Below are 12,582 nucleotides of genomic sequence, written 5' to 3'. Positions count from 1 at the left end.
ATAAAATTATTTCAATTTTATATGTTTCATATTCAAATCATCGTACGATTTAAGTATTGTTGAACAGTGTTCAACGATTGTATAACGTTAATTTAGGCTGGCATTGTTGCCAAGTAAGTTGCAACATTTGCTACAAAATCACGTCGAGGTCACCATTACTCTACTTTCCTCCCAATCCTTAGATGTATTACTTTAACATGAAACTCATTTTAACGATAATGATGTTTTTAAATTAAAAAATTACTATGTATATCGAGCTGATCACCCCGCTGGTACGGCTAGAGGGGATGCAGCAGTCATAATAGCATCACATCTGATGCATCATGAAGAGGAACACTTTCGTTCACCGGCAATTCAGGCTTGTAACGTTGCAATTAACGTGCAGGGTAAAAAAGTTGTCCTCTCAGCTGTATATTGCCCACCGGGTAGAGCTGGTGTAAAAAACTTTTCCTATGAACATTTTCAGACCTTTTTAAGCTCATTAGGGCCAAACTATATAATAGGGGGTGATTACAATGCAAAACATCATTCGTGGAATTCTCGAAAAATAACACCAAGAGGTAGAATCATTAGGAAAGTTATTGATGAAGAGGGTGCAACAGCCGTAGCTGGAACTCAACCAACTTATTGGCCAACAGATGTTGATAAAACTCCAGATCTCTTAGATTTTTTCATAACAAAAGGATTAAGTAGCAATTATCTATTAGCAGAAGACACTCTTGATATACCTTCTGATCACTCTATGGTTATTCTAAATTGAAGTGTAAATGCAATATTTAAGAAAAAATTATTTTGCTTGCATAATAAAACTACGAACTGGAATATCTTTAGACAGGAAGTAGATACACACATTAAAATGAAAATGCCACTTAAAACTAATACCGATGTTGATGAGGCATTGTCCCACTTCAACCATGTATTTAAAACTGCTCTTATTTCTTCCACTAAATGTTTTTCTTAGTTTTTAATATAAATACCAAAACAATTCTGGATAGATGTCAAAGACTGACTGAAAACTTTTATTAACCTCTTATGAGAAAATATACATTTTATCAGCTGACACTGACATTGTTGTCAGATGAACAAGCCTGACCAATCTTGGGGAGAAATCAATTCAGGGCTTTACTCAGATGAGATAATATTCCCTATGACTAGTCATGTGGATCACATGTCACGAAGGATGGAAGTAGAACGTCAATTAATAAAACTTGGAAATGGGTCCTTTCATCAAGTTCAGGATGCTGTTGGAGTTCTACCGAATGTCGTCCATCATATCATGGAATCTCGGCCGTTCCATTGGATAACCATCTCCTTGGGAATCATCAGTCTAGAGGGTTTGATCCTCAACTTAATGTTATGGCGGGTTATGTTCAAGTTAGAGCTCTGGAGAGGATTGGGCTTTAACTACGGAATGGAAGAATTCCAAGGTCGCTTATTAGGAGCACGATTTTCATGAATTTTACCGTATTAAAGTAAGAAACAATATAAAGAAGAAAAAAAAACTTCACCTCACAAGACCTAGCCCACTTTCACAGAGCTTAAAGCCGGCTTTTAATTTTGCAACGTCGCACAGACGCGTTGCAAAATAAAGCCCGCTCAATTAGCTAGGCAATTACAGCACTGTTCGGTTGTTACTAATCGGATAGAACTAATCGATGACGATATTCCAGCGATACTCTTCGTTCCCACGAGCGGAGAAAAGATGCGTCAAAACATCATGCAAAGGATGTCGAAATCGGAACAAGAGGCTGAAACGTGGGTGAGAACACTCAATGCAGCATGCAGTTCCTTTTCAAGGAACAAGCTCATTGTCAGAACCAACAACTATCTAACAGATTGGTTTAGCTACTCACAAAACAGTCCTCGAAAACCTGCCGCTGTCGGGAAAACAAAACGCTCCCGTCCTCCATCAAAAGGAAACTCGAGCGAAGGCTGAAACATCGCATCTTGATGAAAAGCCAACCAAAGTGACATCAAGTCACAAAGGGGGGAAAACTCTTCAAAATTTTAAATTTAGATTTTCTCAATAGAATAAGACTCACGTCTTAAAACAAATATTTCTTAAAGAAACAATATAAAGAAGAAAAAAAAAACTTCACCTTACAAGACCTACACTGAGAAAAAACTATGGCTTATAAACCTATTAGAGGTAAATATGGAACACCACTAATAGTAGTACCTCTACATATAATAATAGCACATATACCTTAGTTATGGTCTCTGTACCTTAATTAGGTACAGAGACCTTAGTATGGTTCACAGACCGAGAATCATAGTTTATTTACGACTATTATAGGTGTTCCATATTTACCTCTAATAGGTTTATAAACCATAGCTTTTTCTCAGTGTAGCCCACTTTCACAGAGCTTTAAAGCCGGGCTTTTAATTTTTGCAACGTCGACACAGACGACGTTGCAAAAATTAAAAGCCCGGCTCAATTAGCTAGGCAATTACAGCACTGTTCGGTTGTTACTAATCGGATAGAACTAATCGATGACGATATTCCAGCGATACTCTTCGTTCCCACGAGCGGAGAAAAGATGCGTCAAAACATCATGCAAAGGATGTCGAAATCGGAACAAGAGGCTGAAACGTGGGTGAGAACACTCAATGCAGCATGCAGTTCCTTTTCAAGGAACAAGCTCATTGTCAGAACCAACAACTATCTAACAGATTGGTTTAGCTACTCACAAAACAGTCCTCGAAAACCTGCCGCTGTCGGGAAAACAAAACGCTCCCGTCCTCCATCAAAAGGAAACTCGAGCGAAGGCTGAAACATCGCATCTTGATGAAAAGCCAACCAAAGTGACATCAAGTCACAAAGGGGGGAAAACTCTTCAAAATTTTAAATTTAATTTTCTCAATAGAATAAGACTCACGTCTTAAAACAAATATTTCTTGAAGAAACAATATAAAGAAGAAAAAAAAACTTCACCTTACAAGACCTAGCCCACTTTCACAGAGCTTGAGTTCCCCCGACCTACATAATTTTAACCTTACCTACTTAATCTAACCGTACATGTCCTGACCTAAACTAACCCAAATCCAAATATACCCACACTGAGAAAAAACTATGGCTTATAAACCTATTAGAGGTAAATATGGAACACCACTAATAGTAGTACCTCTACATATAATAATAGCACATATACCTTAGTTATGGTACGGGGTACTTTAATTAGGTACAGAGACCTTAGTATGGTTCACAGACCGAGAATCATTAGTTTATTTACGACTATTATAGGTGTTCCATATTTACCTCTAATAGGTTTATAAACCATAGTTTTTTCTCAGTGCAGACCCTCTCCTTTACACTTAATTTTTAAGTTTTACTCATACGGAAGATATTTTTCTGTTTGTTGACACCATGCTCAGGCCCATTTTAGCGTTTTACTGCCTAAGCACGACGTCAACAATCGTTGCCACCATGCAACGCTATCGTATCTCACAGCCACCGCGTGCGACAACAGATTCTGAGACCAGCACAACTGGCCATTGAACCGCTGGTAAGATGTTACAAAGTTGTACCACTCCCATGATGTTCGTCAAGATCGAAACTTCACTGGCAACGCAGAATTGAGTGCTAACTAAGCTAAGATTCTTCAAGAAACTTGGTAGAGCAACGTGCTTTATCTTGCTTTGACGCTTAAAGATGCACAGACGGAGCAAAAAATACAAGTACGATTCTAAGGCTACTTAGAAAACGTAGAGAGCAATCGAAAGATGAAAATCATTATTTTGCAGTGGCATTTTTTACTAGTAGGTAACTATAATATTGTTAGGATACGTAGACTGTTTACAAGCACGCACACATGATTGATGAAAAATCTGTCGTGCAGTTTCAAGGGGAAAAAAGAAACTACACGCAGTTCACAGCAGAACTTGAAAGTGGTTATGTTTTGAAATAATCTCATTAGGAAAGAAACGTTCAAGTATTACGTAAGCCACTTCAGGGAGAAGGGGGAGGACGTTGTGAGCTTCACAAGGCCTTACGCGTGGACGGGAGGAGGGAGGGTGTGTTTCAAAATGTCTTAGGCAATATTTGAACGTCCCCAATGTATCACAAGAAGTAAAATGAATCGTAGGTCTTAGAATGCTCATCTCTGAAGTCCAAACAACATTCAAATCATGATCACAATGATTTTTCTGTGGTGGGTGACAGTTACTTCGCTCCTGCGCCTCGATTGTTGAATCGTTTATCGAGTGAATTCGATCGATAACTCCCTATCTTCACAATCGATCGAGGTCATTCGATAACGATTCAACAATCGACCCGCTGGTGCCAATGCTGCGTTTTTCCTGAAGCCGAAATAATGATAGATACCAAAAAAGCATATGTTTTCTGAGCAGTGCACGAGCTACGATTTCTTTTTCTTCGTCCATTTCCTGGGAAAGATGACATTAACAAAGCAGCAACACGCTAAGGGCTAACAACGAAAATATTGAAGGGCATACATTTTTCCATCACTTGGAGCCAAAGGACCGTCAGTACTACCTTTCTATCTCCATTCTATCTTTCTCGGTCTTTCATCTTTATATAATAATTCTTGTCTCTCTCTTTCTATTATCCTTCTTTCTTTAAGTATCTTTCTATTGTCCTTCTTTCTTTAAGTATCTATGTAGTAAACGGCCCTTCGGTCCTTCGGCTCTGAGCTACGGACTCCTATTTACAAATAAGAAACACGAAACACTCCGAAAAAATAAAAGTATACTTAATCCATTACAAAGTTTTCAAAGTTTGGCATGGCTCTTTTTCCTTTTTCGGCATTTGAGTACTTTTCTTTGTTTTTTTTCCAGTTTGGTTTTTCAAATTTTTCTTCACTTCTTGATTTTTTGATCTGTTTGTTTTTTTTTTCGTTTCTTTCATTTCTTTCATTATTTTTCTTAATTTTTAATATTCAAACCCCCCATTTGTTGGATTACTCTTTTTATTTTTTTCTTTCATTTTCTTCATATAAATTTTCGTTTTTTAATTTTTTTTCTTTTTTTTGCTTCACTTACTTTTTTTTTTTTTTTTTTTTTTTTTTTTTTTTTTTTTTTTTTTTTTAAGGTAGGTACATTATGTTTTTATTACAGAATAACAATGAATTGGGCACATTAGAACTTGCACATCGTAAGTTTTCGAAAAAGTTTCCGATCCTCCAATTAGCCAATGCGTCATCAGCGGTTGACTCATTGAGAAATATACGATGCACAATTCTTTACACGACTTTTTCAAAAGATTCTGCCACTATTTATCGTAAAGAATCCCCAGAATTCACGCCGCCGGGCCACACCCGCTGAGAGCGGATTTACACAGATATGACGCGTACGACTTGCGTCAACTGGATCTACTTGGCTCCCATCCCTGTATCGACTCCAATCCCAATCATGCCAATCGATGCCTTCAAGGAGATTTTGCGCCTTTGTCTCAGCAGGCTCCTCAAGATCTGCGAGACCTTGAGCCCCGAAAAAGCCATGCAGGTTTTCATGTAATTTTCCACAGGGAGATAAAAATGTATTTCTTCTTACGGACGAATATATAATACATTAGGACCCTTCTCGTGGGTTCTCTTGCGACGGCGCTTCCTTGCAACGGTCTTGAGAAGTTTTACCGAATCACAGCTTCTTGTTTGACCTATGGATAGTGCTACAAAAGAAATGGAATCAGCCAATCCGAGAAGTAACTGAGGTCCCGAACAAAAAACTCACGAATTAGCGGAATCGGGGAAAACGCAACGGCTGTTGACGGTTACTGCCGTTGATGCCGACTGCTTCACGTAGAGATATTTTCTTCGTCCGTTTGTGTGGGCGTCCTTTAAATGACTGCGGCTAAGAACTGGAACAGGGAATATTTTAATTGCTTAGTAACAGTGCTTGATCCCAAAATGAAAATGCGTTGTATGCGGCACGTCCGACTCGGCAACGGTTTCCGTGCTTTATATAACGATGAATTCACTACAACCACTCGGAGACTTTAATTATAGGTCTTCTAGTATAGTGAATCCAGTCACTGAACGGTACTCAGATTGTAACGTTCGAACAGATCCACCTCCGAAGTTGACTGGGGAGTTTTTCCAAATACTCCCTGCGGAAAATGATACTTCACCCAAGTCCTGTGAGTTGGCTCACAGTCCTGTGACTTGTTGAGCGTAAACAAAGCAGTAAAGACCACCACAAGACTATCAGTAGGGGTCGCAATGATGACGATGATCGGTAAACAGATTTCAAGCTGCGGCGTTGTAGAGGCAAAACTTGCGATTAGGCGAGTGTAACCGTAGACTTGCGAACTGCAGTGTTCGCGTAATAAAGGCATAAGGACACCAGATGACCGGAGAGCATTTCAGGGTTGTACTGCGGGACATTACTGTTTCCCAGCTGATCTTTTCCAGGTGTTCTTCACATCAATGGGTGAGTACCTGAACAATAACAAATTCAATCGATGGATCGAGACTATTTCGCTGCACCTTTCATGTTACCGTCAGACGATCCAAACCTTCCGCACCTACAGCCGAAAATCCAGGTCTCCCGAGAATTTTATAGGGAGGTTGAATAATTTTGGCGTTTTAGACGGCAATTCTTTGGCGGGATCTATTCTTGACATACTACTACAGTCCTAATAACCAACGCCTTTCGTTTGACATTTGTGCTTTGACGATATGCTGGATTAACGAATTTACGATGTTCAGCCTTATGGATCACGCTCCCGAGTCCAATTCTTCTTGAGTGGGAGGCTCTTTACAAAGAGATTCCATATCTGATGGCAGCATATTCGAAGTTCGAGAGCATAGGCGCCCTAGGACCCTATTTATTCGCCAGTAGCTTGAGTAAATTGTCTTCTTCTTCTTCTTTCTGATCGCAAACGCCTTTCGTGTGACGTTCGTGCTTTTACGATATGCTGGATTAACGAATTTACAATATTCGGCCTTAAGGGTCGCGCTCCTGAATCCAATTCTTCTTATGAGGGAGGCTCCTTACAAGGAGATTCCACATCTGATAGTAGCAGATCGAAAGTTTGAGAGCATAGCCGCACTAGAACCATACCTATTCATCAGTGGCTTGAGTCAAGTTTCTTCTTCTTTCTCATGGTAGCAGCAGTTATGGTTCGTCAGGATCTTGCAAGTTAAGATCACAGCCGTTCTCCAATTAGAACTCGATGGGATGAATTCTTAGTTTTGGAAATACTATTCGTCAAAACTAGACTCGAGAATAGTTCATACTCAGCAATTTGATGGTAAGTGGAACAAAGAGTGCATCTGACAACGAAAAAAAGGCGCTGGGTGTCGCAAGAAAAAATCCTAGGTAGTGTTTTCGCCGAATTCTTCACCTTCAAAGAAAAAGGCTAAGTTCATACTCAGCAATTTGATGGTAAGTGGAACGTTTCTTAAGGTGAGGCGCCGCTGGGCCTGAGCGAAAATGATCTCCAAGTTTAAAATTCGAGCCAGTTTGGAAATGCTGAAATCGCTGATTTCTGTCATTGCCTGAGAGACAGACATCGTAAAGCTGACATGCATAACTTGGAGCGCCTGCAATGTTGCTGATATACTTTCCGTGTTACTTCTTCGCGTAGACAAACTAATCAGACTTATTCAGCGCTTGAGCAAAGAGTGCACACTCATTGACTGAGTGCTTACTTCACCGGCCAGACTATCGCTTCTTCAATGTGCTGGTAAATTTTGCGGAGCCAAACCAAGGGCGGATGCATTGTACACTTCAAAAACACTTGCTTCAAAGTTGAAACTCCATTAGTTTTCACACGGATGTTTGACGCAATTTGTTCTGAAAATCTGCATGTGCTTTCAATAACCATTATGATGCGTTTTTGTCTAGTTGGAGTTGAAATCCAGTCTGCATTCGGCGATTACCAGGCAGAATCCCAGCAGACCGGCTAACAGACATAGACGTTGGAACGTAGTATCCGCTGTGTCAGATCCGCCGTATCATCAACTTGCAGTCGAGATCAATCGTAAGTATTAACACCATTACTAAGTGCCATAAGGGGTCTGAAGTTCTGGGTGATTTTTCAGGACTTGGGCGGCCAAGCAAATCACCTTAATCTTTCTTCTTCTTCCGCTTCTTCTTTCGACAAGAAATCTCAACAGAGACTCCCGTCTTGTCCATCATGTTTTCAGGAACACGACCGAGAAGACTGCAAGTTCAATACAGCTAAATGTCACTTCCGCAAACGTGTCGGTCATATTTCTGATATCTGCAGATCTCAATACAAATCACAGAATAGTTTCAACATGTCTAACAACGATTACCCAAGCGTAGGCACCGATTATTTAGGAATCAACAAAATCTCTACTGTCGATGGCACTGAGTGTTTCGGTGTTCAATCTTCTACAGGGGATCAAGTGCCCAATTTACTTCTGCCTCCTCCTCCTACTATTCCGACATCCACAGAATCAAAACGTGTTTTCCTTGGTAGTAGAACAAATATTTCTGAGGATAAGAAGGCGAAGATGATGCAATTCAATTATTGCCCAAGACACAAGTGATGCAGTTTACGTAAAGCCCTCTGCCGAAATTTTTTGCCCGGTGAAAAATATGGATCATGCTATTCATGTTGAGCACTGTTTAGAACTGTGAAACATGAATTTGCATCAGAATATCAACGATGTAATCAATTTTGAACCCCGAGTCCATTTTCATTTCCAAAATGAATTAATAATCGCGTAGAAATGGAAAAGAGTGGGCACTGATTTTGGCATCTTGAGTGACGAGTTAGCACACACGTCGAGAAACAAAGTCATCATCGCGCTCTTGAAAAAAATGAATCTAGTTGTGATTGATTCAATAAGCATTCAATTTTACTGGGTGAATGCAGCCGATTGTGGTCGTGTGGTCGGGGAAAATGCAGCGACTTTAAATTCCATTCTTCCGCGGTACTTGGATCTAATTCGACCGCGTGTTGTTGATGACTTCAAAAAAGTTCAATTTTACTGGGTGAATGCAGCCGATTGTGGTCGTGTGGTCGGGGAAAATGCAGCGACTTTAAATTCCATTCTTCCGCGGTACTTGGATCTAATTCGACCGCGTGGAAGGGAAACTGCGATTTGTTAACGTTGCGCTGGGAAGGAAACGCACATTCATCCTGGGTTAGGGTCGGAGGGGGTATCGACATGAGAGTCGGTCATCAGCGTGGGCAGAGACATTGTGGGGGCCAAAGAGCCGTTGGTTGGAACTCGGCAACTTGAGAAGAAGTTATGAAATCGGCCCGACGAGAAGATGGGATTGACGATGGAGATAAGATCAAAAACGGCCGCAGTAGGAAACGCACATTCGTCCTGGGTTAGGGTCGAAGGGGGTATCGACATGAGAGTCGGTCATCAGCGTGGGCAAAGACATTGTGGGGGCCAAGGAGCCGTTGGTTGGAACTCAGCAACTTGAGAAGAAGTTATGAAATCGGCCCGGCGAGAAGATGGGATTCACGATGGAGATAAAATCAAAACCGCCGCAGACAGCCCCTGCGGACTTTAGGCAATCACATACAATGGCACGGCAAAACTCGCATGAATGAGCTGCACAGTAAAAAATTGTAACACTTGTCTTCGAGTTCGACGTTTCGCGAGATCACTCTAAATGTCGGGACCTCAGAACTCCGGTCGCAGGCGAAATAATCACCCAATGGGCGAAAATACGTCGACTGGATGAGTGAATAAGCTCCCGACATTTAAACCGACCTGGCGGAAAATCGAACTCGACGATGGATGTTAAAAATGGACTACATTTTGCAATTTGGAACTACGAATTCCAGCTCGGTTTAAAAACAAAGTATGTGCTTTTAGTTTCCCTATGCACATAAGTGTTTTTCCAGAAGAGCCAGAATTTATAGTTCCAAATTGCAAAATGCAGTCCAGATAAGATCCTATCCTACGTTTCTACTGGGTGTTAACAAATTGAAATAGACTGATGAGGATCCTCTATCCGGTAAAGGTGGAAATCGTCCCCATCGAGGATTCAACATTTCCTTACAGAGTACTTATCGACACTAACGGTCGCCTTACCGTCTTGTTGCCTGGAGAGCTTTACGTTATGCTGTGCGCCAAACAAGTTTACCGACTACTACATGTTAGCGAAACGAATGTAGCTCAACGCATAGGTAATCATCTAACAAAAAGATGAGTAATCTCAAAAACTGAATGGCGCAGTTAAGAAAGTAGAGGCTTCCACTTAATGTTAGCAGAGGATCTTCATTGGTCTCCAGTGAAAATCAACACGGTTATTCGAGTTGAAGTTGTATACTTACAACTAGAAACTAATAGCACAACAGGTAATTTTTACCGTATGAGATTTTAAAATTGATTCAGACTTGGTCACCTGTTTCAAGATGTCTGGCACAACAGGCGTTTCAGGATTCGGGAAGCGAGCATGTCGAACGAGGAGAAACAACCTAATCCCAAATGATGAGGCGAATCGCAATGCACCGGCCGAGTGTTTCAGGTCGCATCTGGTTACTCTAGATAGGATGTTACATTCACCGGTTCATCCGCCCAACCAAAACAATACAGACGTAACTTTAGTACCGATCAGTGAGGACACGATTGAGACTTTCGAGGTCTTCAAAGTCAGTCCTATCACGCCCAATCAACTATCAATCACCACAACGCCATTCGTTTTACAAAATGGGAGGCAAATAGATGTAAACGTGGTTCCGTGCAATCAGGAAAACTTAAACGCTATGCGCGTTTCGATACTAGTCAATCACAGAATACCTAATTATGTATTGGTTACAGACACAGTTCTCATTGAACGCAATCTTCCAAAATACAAGGAACAGATAAATACCCATAGGGTCTCCACGTCCCTGGTACTAAAGATATTTACAGATACGCGATTGCTATACAGATGGTTGCCGGTCAAGCTCGTAGCGTATGCTCCTGAGGCTCTGCGTTGGAGCGACTCAACCGGAGACTCGAGGTTCATTAGAAACGTGTGGGACGATGTGGCAACTGTTAAGGCGAGAGCGTTCAACCCCAATTCCTTTTCTCAATTCATGCTTATTTGCCTAGTCGTGCGCATGGTGAATCTTGGTCACGCAAATTTTTCACTCAGACTAGCGCTACTCATCATAGTTGAAGCTTACGGTTTTAGAAGAAACTTAGTGGACGTCAGAGCTATAGCTTCTCTTGATATAATGGATACGACTCAACGATACTTTAGATATATATATAACGCCATAACTGAAACCGTTTGTGAATCATGTATATATTCAAAACTTCTAAATCTGCGACACGGCGCGTCTCTCACAGGTGCTTATATTTACGATTTTAATTTAGATAAGGTTAGAGGAAACGCATTTCATACAGAGCCATATGATATGGAGCTTAACTTATTTGATTGTAATGATGGAGATCTCGCTCCTTCACCATTGTATGCATTGTATAACTTAGGGACGCACGTCAGCGTTGTGCTGACCTCTCTTACAGGTAGTAATGTAAAAAATTGTACCATAGGGTTTTTTCATCTCTTTGAGCGTCAATCTTAGAAGTACGCCACAAACGCCACAATATTTATGCAGACAACGTGTTTTGATGTGCCCAAAAGATGTAGCCCAATAGGAAAGAAATGCTACTCAGAACTGATTGGATAACACATGTTCTTCTAATCGCCCTCATTGCCTGTTTCGTCTCTGCCTGCACACAGTGCAGCGATTTCGGCCCGGCAGTGAGGGAAAATCTGCCCGCTGAGTGAAAACGTCGTATGAGCATTTGGACGAACATTTGAGGAAAAATTATGATCGATACTGATCAGATTTCTCATGTTCTTCTTACATTTACACGCTATATCGCCCTCACTGCCCGTTTCGTCTCTGCCTGCACACAGTGCAGCGATTTCGGCCCGGCAGTGAGGGAAAAAACTGCCCGCCGAGTGAAAACGCCGTATGAACATTTAGACATTGCCAGATTTACTTTCATAACACAAGAATTTTCTGAGAACATTTTCATATTTTGCTTTCAATCCTACAACGGATTTTATTCGGAATTGGATCTAGAAAAACTGGAAATTGAGGGAAAAGAGTCGTATGTTTTCTCTCGTATATTTATTAGTATATCTACTATATAGATGGCGTGGCATGTTTTGCGATCCATCGATTGATCTGCCATTCAAACCTACGGGGAAAGATCGATAAAAAGGGTGTTCGAAATGAACACCGAAATTATCGATTCTTTACTAGTTTCAAATGGGGATACATCGATGACCGATCAATACACCATGCCAAATGTGCATACGGCGTTTTTCGGCGGCGTCTTGTGTCCGCGGGACGTTTTAATGACATTCATAGTAGAGTAAAGTCAACATTGTACATGGAATACAGTATGCGATTAAGAGCTACAATATCTGGCTCAGTTTAAAAATACAGTATGCGATTAGGAGCTACAATATCTGGCTCGGTTTAAAAACAAAGTATATACTACTAGTTTGGGCACATAAATGGCCATTTTGCTATTCGGAACTAAAATTTATGGCTCATCAGTACAAACACAGATGCGCATAGGGTAACTAAGGTACATACGCTATTTCTCAACTGAGCCAGAAATGTAGTTCCTAATTGCAAACTGAAGTCCAAATGGACCACATTTTGCAATTCGGAACAAT

General features: G+C 40.8%; 2 protein-coding genes across 2 annotated transcripts in view; both read right to left on the bottom strand.

Moving 5' to 3' along the window:
• fy (fuzzy planar cell polarity protein-like protein) overlaps positions 1-12,582 on the bottom strand; it is a 44,055-nt gene that overhangs the window by 6,237 nt on the left and 25,236 nt on the right. Inside the window, exon 11 of the transcript XR_011899628.1 lies at positions 2,110-2,770. The gene's annotated coding sequence lies outside the window, so the exon portion shown is untranslated. The remainder of the gene's footprint in view (positions 1-2,109; positions 2,771-12,582) is intronic.
• LOC109033040 (low density lipoprotein receptor adapter protein 1) overlaps positions 1-12,582 on the bottom strand; it is a 71,512-nt gene that overhangs the window by 50,462 nt on the left and 8,468 nt on the right. The gene's annotated exons all lie outside the window — the stretch shown is intronic.

Source organism: Bemisia tabaci, chromosome 3 (assembly GCF_918797505.1).
Source record: "Bemisia tabaci chromosome 3, PGI_BMITA_v3".
In the NCBI taxonomy this organism is placed as follows: Eukaryota; Metazoa; Arthropoda; class Insecta; order Hemiptera; family Aleyrodidae; genus Bemisia; species Bemisia tabaci.
Note: the sequence above shows the minus strand (reverse complement) of the source record. Positions and strands in the feature narration are given on the sequence as shown.